Genomic DNA, 12,279 nt, shown 5'->3' with positions numbered 1-12,279 from the left:
GGTATTTTTTTTAGTTATCCTTATTAGTACTAATTTTTCCATAAAGACAGAAAGACATACCACAAGGGTTGGTGTCAACCACAAAGGACAAAAAAAGGCTTTTTAATGGTTTCTTTGCCATGCGACAGATATGAAAAATGCAGGCACATCTCATGCAGATTATTTTCTGTGATAAAGGAGGTAACATGATTTCCTGGTGCACGCTAGAACACATATTACAGCAGCATTATTATATACCTGTTTGAGAGCTTTAAATAAAGGGCCAAAATCTGGAGTAACAGTTCAAGACATGCAGTCATTTTCTAGGACAGTGTCATCTAAAATGAAGGAACTTCTATGCAGACTGTAGAACACGCAGCTGATTATATATTGCAGGTCATAATTGTTACATTTAAAAACCGAATTTCTAACCTAGTGCTTTATTAATTGACACAACACTTGGTTGGTGAATAGCAGAAAAGCTTGCTCTAATAACTACCAACAAGTTACAAAACTAAATGACAGAAAAGACTCCTTCCCAATATAAAATAAGCTATTAGCCCTTAGTATTATCTTAGCTACACCAAGATCTTTACTCAGTGTGGGCAGGAAGCAGTTTTTGTACAGCCTCAAGCATAGGTCCTTCACTTGTTAGCAGGGTGGCAGGATGGCTTTTGGTCTGGACTGCACACAACTTACTGAGAAATCTGCTCGGTTTTTATACCATTTCTTCAAAGCATTTTTCTTGATGATAGGCCAATTAAACTCCTAACAAAGGAAGGAGGAAAAGGTTGATCATCATATCATAACTGTTAATTGCCTGGCTCCTGTTTTTAATTGTCTAGGTGTAAAGACTGCATGTTTCTGCAGCCTCTGGAATTACAGGTCAATCATAGATGATGGGCCTTGAGTGTCAGACAGGATACTTAGAGGTGTAACCAAACTAGTTTTTGGGTATTTATCAATGGGGTACATTTGCAGTAGCTCATAACTTTAGATATTAGGGCTGAGCGAAATTTCGCCGGCTGTTTTGTTTCAACACTGTTTTGACTCGAAACAGTGAAATTGAAATAAAATGAAGGGCTTCGAAACAGACTTGAAACAAAATGAGGCTAGTCAAAACATTTCAAAAGTTTTGAAATGTTTCAAGTTTTGAAGCAGCCAGGTGGTGGGAGACGGGAGAACCAGGGCTATGCTCCCAGTGGCTCCGCAGCCCCGTGTGGCTCAGCTGGGCGGGGAGCGCAGCCCTGGCTCTCCCTGCCTTCCACAGTCAGGCTGTGGGAAGTGGAACACAGTGCAGGGGAAGGGAACTGAGCCCAATCATAGTGCTAGGGAGGGGAACTCAGCTCAGCTAGGCTCAGTTCCCTTCCCCAGCTGGATGGATCCCAGCAATCTGGCTCAGTTCCTTTTCCCAACTTCCTGGTCCCAGGTGGCAGCATCTGGCTTCTCTCCCTCATCTGGCAGGCAGATCGGGGCCCACAACCCCAGGAGGACTGGCACAGCCCCCGCAGCCCTCTCGAGGTTGTGGGCCCCCAGTCTGCCTGCTGGATGAGAGAGGCTTTTTTGAGCTTCCCCATTATAGCCTACGGTTGAAACAGTGTCATTGTTTTGATTAAACAAAACAGAACAGCAGTTTTGAATCAAAACGAAATTCAAAATGAAATGGTATCCCATCGAAACCTTGAAACACAAGTCGAAATGGGACAGTGCCATTTCACACAGCCCTGTTAGACATACACTGAATCATTTCAGACATTTTTTAACACCTTAGAGTGACATTGGATGCATTGAGAAATGTGAGGATGTCACCCGCAGCACATTCTCCCTATGTTCAATGTGCCTTTTACAGGATTTTTTTGAGATGCATATTTAGTCTTTTGTTTTCTTTAGCTGCCAGGCCAATTGAAATGCATACGCAGTTTCCTTGCCTTCACTGGCTCATCCTTTCTTTAAAGCGTTTCATTAGGTACACATATTAGGGCTGTGTGAAGCTTCGGGTGGTGATTTGATAGGAAGGAGATTTGGCCCGATTCGGTGGCCGAATCTCCGAATCCGAATTGAATTAGGAGACCAATTAAAAGGTCTGAATTGATTTGAAGCTCCCTGAAATGATCCAGAAAAGATTTGGAGAACTTTGGTGATTCGGGCAATCCCCGCCTTTTGCAGCAGGGAACTGGATCCAGACTCTGAGCTTGTAAGTAGGGGCTGGGTCAGGTGGGGCTTGAGGAGGGAGGGAGTAGACCATGGGGGGACCCCTGCCAGGCCCCATCCCCTGCTCACTCCCCCAGCTCACCCCCCATGGCTGTCCTGCGTGCTCCAGCTCCCACCCTTTTAAAAAAAGGCCCCTACTCACTGGGTGCTGCTGGACAGGGGGGACGATGCCTGCTGCCCCCCACTTCCCCCTGCTGCATGGGGGGCTCCGTCACAAGCCTCCCAACCTCCCTCCCACTCTCTCAGCACCCCCATGGCTTTTTAAGAAAAAAAAGCAAACCCCCCCCTCAAACTCACCAGCTCCTGCAGCATCCTCGGGGCATCTTGGGGCTCATTCAGAGCCCTCCACATGGCATGGAGGAGTGGGGGGCAGCAGGGATCGCCCCTCCATCGGGCATGAGCCAGTGAAACGGGGCTTTTTTTTTTTTTTTTTTTTTTAAAGGGCTGGAGCTGGGACAGGCAGAGTAGCCATGGGGGCGGGGGGAGCTGGGAGAGCAGCGGGGCCAGGAGGCTAGTGGCAGAACCCCCCATGCAGCATGGGGTAATGGGAGGCAGTGGGGATCATGCCCTCACCTGGCAGGAGCTGGTGAACAGGGGCTTTTTTTTTCCTCTAAGTGCTGGGAGCTGGGGCGAGCGGGGCTGGAAGAGTGAGCAGGGGATGGTCCTGGGTGAGTCAGCTGAATCGATTTGGGACAGTGATTCAAAACACCAAATCGAATCACTGTCCCCTGAATTGGGCAAATCCGAAGTGAATACTAGCTGCGTTGCACAGGCCTAACACATATGTGATGAGTACATCAGGACTCTGCCAACAATTTTAACCACTTTTATTATTTTATGGCATGAGTCTGGTATTGTGTACCACAACCACCCCACTGTCTCAACACCTAATGGGTTGCAAGTCATTAGCAGAGTTTAATTTTCTTGTGGCAGTCTAGTTATCATGACCCAGTCTTGCTCCAGCAACTGTCCTGCATTTTTATGCAAGAGACGCTTTCATAGTTTTCATATGTAGCAATAATGACTACCCTCTAAGGACAAATGAATAACTGCTCAGACCTTGATGTTGTTTGTGGCAAATATTTCTGTTTTTCTGGTACTCTGCTCCTATATCTAGATTCAGAACGGCAGTGCAGAATTAGGTTACTAACAGTTTCTACTCCAACAATAAAAGCAAATAAAAGGAAAGCTTAGCAGAGAGAGGTGACGAAAATCTTAAGATCAAATGTGGAAAGAAAACACCAACCCTTTTCTAGCTGATGTCCGTTAGAAAGTCCATATTTCACACTGGGGAAAGAAGTTTGTAGTAGTAGCACTCCTTAAAAAAGCCTCAACTCTAGCCTGTGTTGTTTTCTGTTAAAATCTACCATGATACAACTGAAAGCACGTGCTGGTAGAACTTGTGCCAAGTACTGCAAACTGATTCTCCACCCTGCCCTGATGTGTGTTAGGTAAGCTTGATGGTAAGCTCAGCTGTAACATACAGCTTAGTTCTAGATTATGGGTAGCCCTTGTAAGCACCTAAGTAATTTTGGCACAAGATTCATTCTGGGTGCTTGATGACTATCAAAGTAGCACTTAAGTTATTCTGGCATGTTTAAAAATGTTGTCCTAGTCTTAGATAAATGGCTGCGGAAAGGTTATTTGTTTCTAGCCTAATTAAATATGATTGACAAATTTAGAACAACATTTGCAAAGCATTGAATTAAACATATAATACTCCTCAGATGGCAGCTTCTATTCTTGGATCCTAAAACCCTTCAGAGATCTGGTCTTTTGTACCATGTATAACTATAGCATTGCTCAACAAATCAACATCATGTATGGATGGATAGTCTAAAGCAGGGCTGTCCAACCTTTTTGCGTGTGGGGCCGGATCATGAACTTTTCATCACCCAGTGGGCTGGCAGCAGCAGGTGCTTGTGTGGCCTGTCCAGTCTGGCCGTGGCCTGGGGGTACAGGGGTCAAGGGGCGCCGCCTGACCCCACCATGTCCTCCCTGCTACCTGGGCGGCTTTAAGGATGCTCCCACACCTGCGCGCCTGGGCTCAGCAGCCAGGGGGACATGTGGGAACCCTACAGGGAGGTGACAGACATACAGGGACATCCCCCTGCTCCCCGAGGCCCGCACCTTACCACCCCCAGCGCGATGTTTGCGGGTGCGGGGGGGATGCGGGGAGGTGGGAGCGATGCCAGCTTCCCGCCCTGACAGCCACAGCCACAGCAGCAGCGGCAGCAGCAGCATCTCCCATAGGCCTGGCCACAGCATCCCTCCAAGCCAGCATCTGCGCCCCCTGTGCCCACCCGCTGCACTGCAACCAGCGGGGACCGGTGCAGGGTGGGGCTGACATGCAAACGAGGAAGGGAGGAGCGGGGCTAGGAAGGGACACTGTGACATGAGGGGGTAGGGGAGGAACTGCATCGTATCGGCAACATCAAGCTGACACGGTGCGTGTGGAAACCTTGTCCCTTCCCTGGCCCTCCAGCAGCCATTAGGAAGCTGCTGGGGGAGGGACAAGGGGTGGGAGCGAAAGTAAACAGTGTTTACTTTTATTTCCCATTGCAGTACCGTGGGCCTCAGAAAATGCCTTGGTGGGCCGCATGGAGGCCTGGTCTAAAGCAAATGAAAGAGGTTCTTGCTAACCTTGTTTAAGTGAAGACATTTTTCTGCTAGAAAGAGGGAAGACGTTACTGTTCTTTAGCCCCAAAAGACAGGGTTCTATATGAAGTAAGCGATGCCATACCCTGATTTTCCAGTTTGCCCGATTCGTTACAGAAAGTAAGTTTGTAGTTTACTAAAATGCTCTCTTAATTGCAGTACTTCTGACATATAAAACGCTCTCATTTTGAATTGTGGGCATCAACACGTTCTGCAACAGAATTTTGTAATAACTCCCCCAAAGAATAGGATGCCCTGCTAAGCTTTCCTAAATAGAGAGCAACTAAAAGTGGGACTACAGCTATATAGGACTTAAGAATATAGGTTCACTGCTGCTAAATTATCCAGATGAGATTACTTGATTTTTCCCCCTAACCCCCAATATAATTCATTTTTTAAAAAGAAGGTAAGTTAAATTTCATAGACATCAGGGCTGGAAGGGACCTCGGGAGATCATCGAGTCCAGCCCCCTGCCCAAAGGGCAGGAAGTCAGCTGGGGTCATAGCATCCCAGCAAGATAAGCATCCAATTTACTCTTGAAGGTGTTCAATGTAGGTGCTTGAACCACCTCCGCTGGCAGACTGTTCCAGACCTTGGGGGCTCGGACAGTAAAGAAATTCTTCCTTATGTCCAGCCTGAAACGGTCTTGCAGGAGTTTGTGACCGTTCGACCTCGTCATCCCTTGGGGCGCTCTGGTGAACAAATGTTCCCCCAGATCCTGGTGGTCACCCCTGATAAACTTATAGGTGGCCATCAGATCACCCCTGAGCCTGCGCTTTTCCAGGCTAAAGAGTCCCGTGGCTCTCAGCCTATCATCGTAAGATCTGTTTTCCTGACCTCTGATCATGGGCATGGCTCTCCTCTGCACCCTCTCAAGTTTCTCCACATCCTGTTTGAATTGTGGGGCCCAAAACTGGATGCAGTACTCCAGCTGCGGCCTCACCAAGGCCGAGTACAAGGGGAGAATGACGTCCCGGGATTTGCTCGAGAAGCATCTATGGATGCAAGCCAGAGTTTTGGTCGCTTTATTAGCCGCAGCATCGCATTGCAGGCTCATGTTCATCTTGTGGTCAATGATGACCCCCAAGTCCCTTTCTTCTGTAGTGCTATCCAACGTAGCACTGCCGAGCCTATAAGCATGGTGCAGGTTTTTCCTCCCAAGGTGGAGAACCTTGCATTTTTCGGTGTTAGACACCATCAGGTTCTCGTCCACCCATTTGCTGAGCTTGTCCAGGTCAGCCTGGATCACCCGCCTATCTTCTGGCGTGGATGCTTTGCCCCAAAGTTTGGTGTCATCGGCAAACTTGGCCAGTCCACTCCTGACTCCAATGTCCACATCGTTAATGAAGATGTTGAACAGGATGGGTCCAAGCACAGAGCCTTGAGGGACCCCACTGGTCACAGGGCACCATGATGAGTGACTGCCATCAATTACAACCCTCTGGGTCCGACCACGGAGCCAATTTCCCAGCCAGCGGATAGTGGTGGAGCCAAGGCCACAACTGCGCAGTTTGGCCAAGAGGTGATCATGGGATACCAGATCAAAAGCTTTTTTGAAGTCAAGATATATGACATCAATCTCTTCTCCCTCGTCCAGGTGATAGGTCACCTGGTCATAGAAGGAAATGAGATTGGTCAAACAAGACCTACCCGCAACAAACCCGTGCTGGCTATCCCTTAGGATGTTAGCCTGGGCCAGTCCCTCAAGGATGGCCTCCTTAATAAACTTTTCTAAGATCTTCCCCAGGATAGAAGTCAGGCTAATGGGCCTGTAGTTAGCCGGATCCACTCTCCTCCCTTTCTTGACGATCGGCACCACATTGGCCTTCTTCCAGTCTTCGGGCAGTACACCAGAATGCCAGGAGTTTTCAAAAATCCGTGCCGGGGCTGGGCTATGATGCTCGCCAGCGTCTTGAGTACCCTGGGGTGCAGATTGTCAGGGCCGGCTGACTTGAAGGTATCCAGCTTCTCAAGGTGTTCCTTCACAAGATCAGCATTTATGGAGGGTAGGGGATCCCCATCACCCAGATCTCCTTGTCCCATAGCAGGCATGGGCATCCCATGGGACTGATGAAAGACTGATGCAAAGTACCTATTTAATAGGTTGGCTTTTTCCTGGGCATCAGTTGTCAGTTGCCCCATCTGGTTTAGCAGGGGTCCAATGTTGCCCTTTCTTTTCCTCCGGCTCCCCACATATCTGAAAAAGGACTTTTTGTTGTCCTCGATGCTTGAAGCTAGTTGGAGTTCAGTTGCAGCCTTGGCTTTCCTGGTTTGCTCCCTGCAGGACCGGACCAGCACAGAATAATCCTCCTTGGAGGTGAATCCCGTCCTCCATCTTTTGTAGGCTTTCCTTTTTAGCCGCAGGAGGTCTGCTAGGTCCCTGGAGAGCCAGGAGAGCTGCTGTGCCTTCTTGCTGCCTTTCCTCCGTGTTGGAATAGATTTAGCTTGTGCATTGAGGATTGCTTCCTTGACAAGCAACCACTCTTCTTGAACTCCCATCTCCCTGGGGTCATGGTCCCTAAGGGCCGGACCAACAAGCCTCTTGAGCTTGTCAAAGTCGGCTTTTCTGAAGTCAAGGACTTCTGTGTTGCTGACTGACTTGCCAGCTTTACAGCGGATGGTGAAGGTGATCAGCTCGTGGTCGCTGTCACCCAGCTTCCCATTGATCACTAGGTCGCCGATTAGGTCGTCCCCCGTAGCCAGTACCAGGTCGAGCAGCGCTTTGCCTCTCATTGGCCCATAGACTTCTTGAGTCAGGCAGAGGTCATCCACGCACGAGAGAAAGCTTTGTGACCGCTCGGATTTTGCTGAGTGATCTTCCCACGAGATGTCCGGGTAATTGAAGTCACCCATGACAACCAAGGTCCTGGAGCAAGCGGCCTCAGTCAGTTCCCGGGTGAACTGGGTGATCCTCCCCCTCTATGCGGCACTGGTCAGGCCGCAGCTGGAGTACTGCGTCCAGTTCTGGGCGCCACACTTCAAGAGGGACGTGGATGATATGGAAAGAGTTCAGAGGAGGGCCACTCGTATGATCAGGGGTCAGCAGGGCAAGCCTTATGAGGAGAGGCTACGGGACCTGAACCTGTTTAGCCTCCACAAGAGAAGGTTAAGGGGGGACCTTGTGGCCTGCTACAAACTGGTCAGGGGGGATCAGCAGGTATTGGGGGAGTCCCTGTTCCCCCGTGCGCTGCCAGGAGTGACCAGGAATAACGGTCACAAGCTGGCGGAGGGTAAGTTTAGATTAGATATTAGGAGGCGCTACTTCACAGTCAGGGCGGCTAGGGCCTGGAACCAGCTTCCAGGGGAAGTGGTGCAGGCTCCTAGCCTGGGGATTTTTAAAAGGAAGTTAGATGAGCACCTTGCCAGGGTCATCTGACCCCGGTGCTCTTTCCTGCCAAGGCAGGGGGTCGGACTAGATGATCTACCTAGGTCCCTTCCGACTCTAGCTACTATGAAACTATGAAACTCCTGGTCAAGCTCAGGACTTTGAGTGGGAGGTCTGTAGTAGACTCCCACCGTTGTGTCCCCTGTGCCGTATTCCCCACGAATTTTTACCCAGAGGGTCTCTAGCTGTCCATGCTGGTCGCCAACATCAGCTTGCAGGGACATGTAGCTTTCCTTCACATAGAGAGCTACACCCCCGCCCCTTTTGTCAACATGATCCCTCCTGTATAGCCCTCTATACCCGTGGTCCAGTCATGGGTGGAGTCCCACCAGGTCTCCGTTATCCCAATGACGTCATAATTCTTTGCACTGAGCAGCAGGACGAGCTCCTCCTGCTTGTTACCCAGGCTCCTGGCATTAGTGTACAGGCAGGCAAGTGTCCCCTTGGGGGCTCTTGCCTTGCCCACAGATTGTGCCAGGGCTGGGGCAGGGGTGGGCTCCCTTAAGTGCCTTGGTCTGCTGGCTTTGCAAGGGTTGCTCAGCGGGCCAGCAGTGGCAGTAGTCCCCTCATCCCCCAGCAGGCTTAGTTTAAAGCCCAGTGGAGCAGGTCAGCCAGCCTGGCTGAGAAGAGCCTCCTCCCCAGGGGGGAGAGGTGGAGGCCATCTCTTCCCAGCAGCTCGCTGCCTCTCTAAAGACTAGAAATTCCCTGTGTGTCACTTCAGTCACAGGACTTGGAAATCCAATTGTGCATAGCAGTTCATAACCCAAAGTTCACTCCACTTCCACCGTGTATAGCCTGCACAGGTTTACACAGTCATACATCTAATCCCAAAACATTTTAATATACAGTTACAGCAACAGCAAACTGGAGAACTTAAGCCAATTCACATCATAACAGGACAGGAATGGGAAATTCTTGCCAGGAAGGCCATGCAAAAACTTTGCAATCTTTGAAAAGGATCATGCAATTTTCAAGGTCTATAAAGACCAATGAAACTTTTTAAGAAAGATTTCGAAGATGCGCGCACACAAACACACAGTTAGTTTAATACCACTAGTTTCTTCTGAATGAAATGAAGAGGTAAGTGGAACTGCCTAGAATTCAAACTTTTTGCCCAAGAAAATGTAAGCATTTTAAGTCCAATTTCTACATCAGTAACCAACCAGTCTCGAGACTCTACGGGCATGTCCACACATGCAGGCATGTGTGCTTCCAGCAGCTCAAATAGAAGCAATGCAAATTTGAGCCGGGACTTTTTGCACATGTGCCCCGACATGCACTTTGGTGTGGGGCAAATTGTGCCACTTGGAGCAAAATAACCCTGCCTGGCTCCTCCCGGATCTGCAGCCAGGGGAAGCTAGAGGCTGGGGCCAGCACCTGTGCTGGCCCCAGCAATACAAAGAACTGCCCTGGCAAGTAGTTCAGGGCTACTCACTCTCCAGCGATTCTGGGGTCCAGCCAATTGGTACCTAGGGACACCACCCTTTATGCCAGCTGGACTGCTGAAGCAGCTCTGGGTTCTCTGTACCCTTTACCTACTGCCTCAAATCAGTTGGGCAATATTTTATTAATATATTTACAATTTTAAGCAAATTGGAAGCCTACCAGTGCCCATCATAATAATAAAATCAATTCTAAATATTTATACAGTTTGGCATTTTTTAGCTTTTTTTCACAGAAAAATCAGATCTGCCCATCCCCTTTGCTCAACAGGATGTGCAGCGCTGAACAGCACTGATATGCCAATGCCCCACCCCGCCCTTGTCCCTCACTCTCAACCCACAGCCTGCCCCCCACCCCAGTCCCTTCACTCCTGACCCACAGGTATGAGGGTAAGGGGTTTGTGGGAGTGGATTGGGGGTATGGGATTTGTGGGTGGATTGTGAGGGATTGTGGGTGTGGGGGGACATACGGGGGGGGGGGGCCTGCTCAGGAGGGGTGGGTGCCCTGCCCCCTGCAGGGCACCCCCCATCATTCCCCTGCCTTGCCCCAGCCCGATTGTTCCTCTAGCCTGCCCAATTGTTCTCCCACCCGGCCCCAGCCCCCCGATCATTCCCCCACCCAGTAACAGAAGCTCTGAATTGCCAAACAGCATGCAGAACCATGTGGCACCTTGCCAAGCTGGGTCGCACCCACGTGATGAAGCAGTGGTAGTGTGGGTGCCAGGCGGCTGGGGCTGATCCCTGCTGCTCTGCACTGGGTAGGGGGACTCTGATGGTTGCTGTTGCAGCTGGTGAGTATGGGCTGTGAGGAGAGGGGTGGGGCCGGGCAAGGGAGTGATCAGGAGCTGGACAAACAAACTGGGAGAGCTGGGGACTCTAGCGGGAAGCGGGGGAAGTGAGTGAAGGTCCCCCCATGGTCCCCTCCCCCCCTCCTCCAGCTCTCCCCCACCCCTACTTACCTGGCAGGAGCCCAGGTCCAGGTTCCTGCAGCCTGTACCACTGCTTGCCCCACACGGGCAGGCAGCATACTTCAGCACTGGGGCAAAGACCAGCCATAGAGATGCTCTGGCTCGCTACCTGAAGGACCTGAGCTCTGGTTGCCTCAGGGCATGGTCCAGGACTGTACCCTACCCCACTTTTTTCTCCCAGGGTATTTTTTGATACTTGGATCTCCAAGTATCAAATTTTACCCCCACGCTGCAAACATTCAGTGTGGGGAACATTTTTTTGTTCCCATAGGTTTGTCTTGCAGCATCTCAAAGGCTTTGAGATGCTGCAAGAGGCACGTGCGCGCTTGTCTGGATGCACCCTAAGGATGTGTCCTGATGAGCATGCAAGTAGAGTTTGCGATACCTCAAAGCAGTTTGAGGTGCTGCAAACTGCAGGTGACACATGCACACCCATTCACTGCACTGCTAATTTGCAGTGGCAGCAGGGGGGCGGGGGTTTGACACCTGGAGATCCTGGTGTCAAAAAAAACACGCCACTGAAAAAAGCAGCGTGGTACATGCAGCAGCAATGTGCATTGCCACAAAGGGAGCTTGCCCAGTCACAGTCATGCTCTGGCTGCTGGCCAGGCTCTGAGCAGCCAGCTCGGCACCACTGCTGCTGCAGGAGATCTCCAGGACCTCAAGTAAAGCTATTGGAACCAGCACAGGTGCTGCCCCCAGCCTCCCCTACCCCACCTGGGTCACTTTGCTGTGCACCAGAGTGCACGTGCCCAGGGACAAATATATGTGGCTCATCGGGATGCACCCTAAAAAGGTCTTTACCAGAGCCCTTAACCTCTTTTTGCTCCACATGAAACTAGGTGTATTCAAGTCTGGGAACTATATTTACAATTAAGAGAAAGTGAGAGAAGACACAATAACGGTACAAGCAAAGAGCATTATCCCCATTTTATAAATTGGTCAAGAGCAAAAGAACCCAGCCCTGCTGGCAGAACATCCTTTGCCATAACTCAAAATTTCCACTAAAATGGTCTGGGCACAAGTTTCTTGAAACTGACTGAAAGCTACTCAATCACATGATTACACCTTCCTCTGGGAAAAAAAAAAAAAAAAAAAAGGGTCAGATTTAAAAAGTGAGCCATTAATAACCACAAATCTGATAGCTAAGGCAACATTTTCCCCTCCTTAGAATCATTCCTAGAGGACTAGAGTTTATATATCTTAGATACTATGAAACCAAGCTGATAATGGTTGAAGTCTATCAAACATGACAATACCTACAGGGGTTTTCTTGGGACACTGATTAAGAAGCCACAGCAGAAGTTCAGAATTGCACTGGAGACATCAAAAGTTCCGGGACTTACTGCTTTTGATTGCTTTCTCCCATGAAAAATGCCATACTGAGTCAGACTAGTATTTCAGTCAGCCCAGTATCTTCTCTCAGGACTGCAGTGGCTTCCAAGAAAAAGGACCAGACCCAACAGAACATTATGAAATTATCTGACCAGAGAAAGAGTTCTCTCTCAATACTGTCATATATTGGGACAGATTCTGTTCTAATTGAATACGTCTTGACCACTTTATATGGCCATAAGATCAACAAGTGATTTATTTGTGTAACAGAATGAAAGCAAAAAAGATTCCTGAGTAATAT

Source organism: Crocodylus siamensis, chromosome 8 (genome assembly GCF_052110815.1).
Source record: "Crocodylus siamensis isolate JL-2025a chromosome 8, ASM5211081v1, whole genome shotgun sequence".
NCBI lineage: Eukaryota > Metazoa > Chordata > Crocodylia > Crocodylidae > Crocodylus > Crocodylus siamensis.
The sequence above is the reverse complement of the archived record's forward strand: the minus strand, read 5'-3'. Positions refer to the sequence as shown.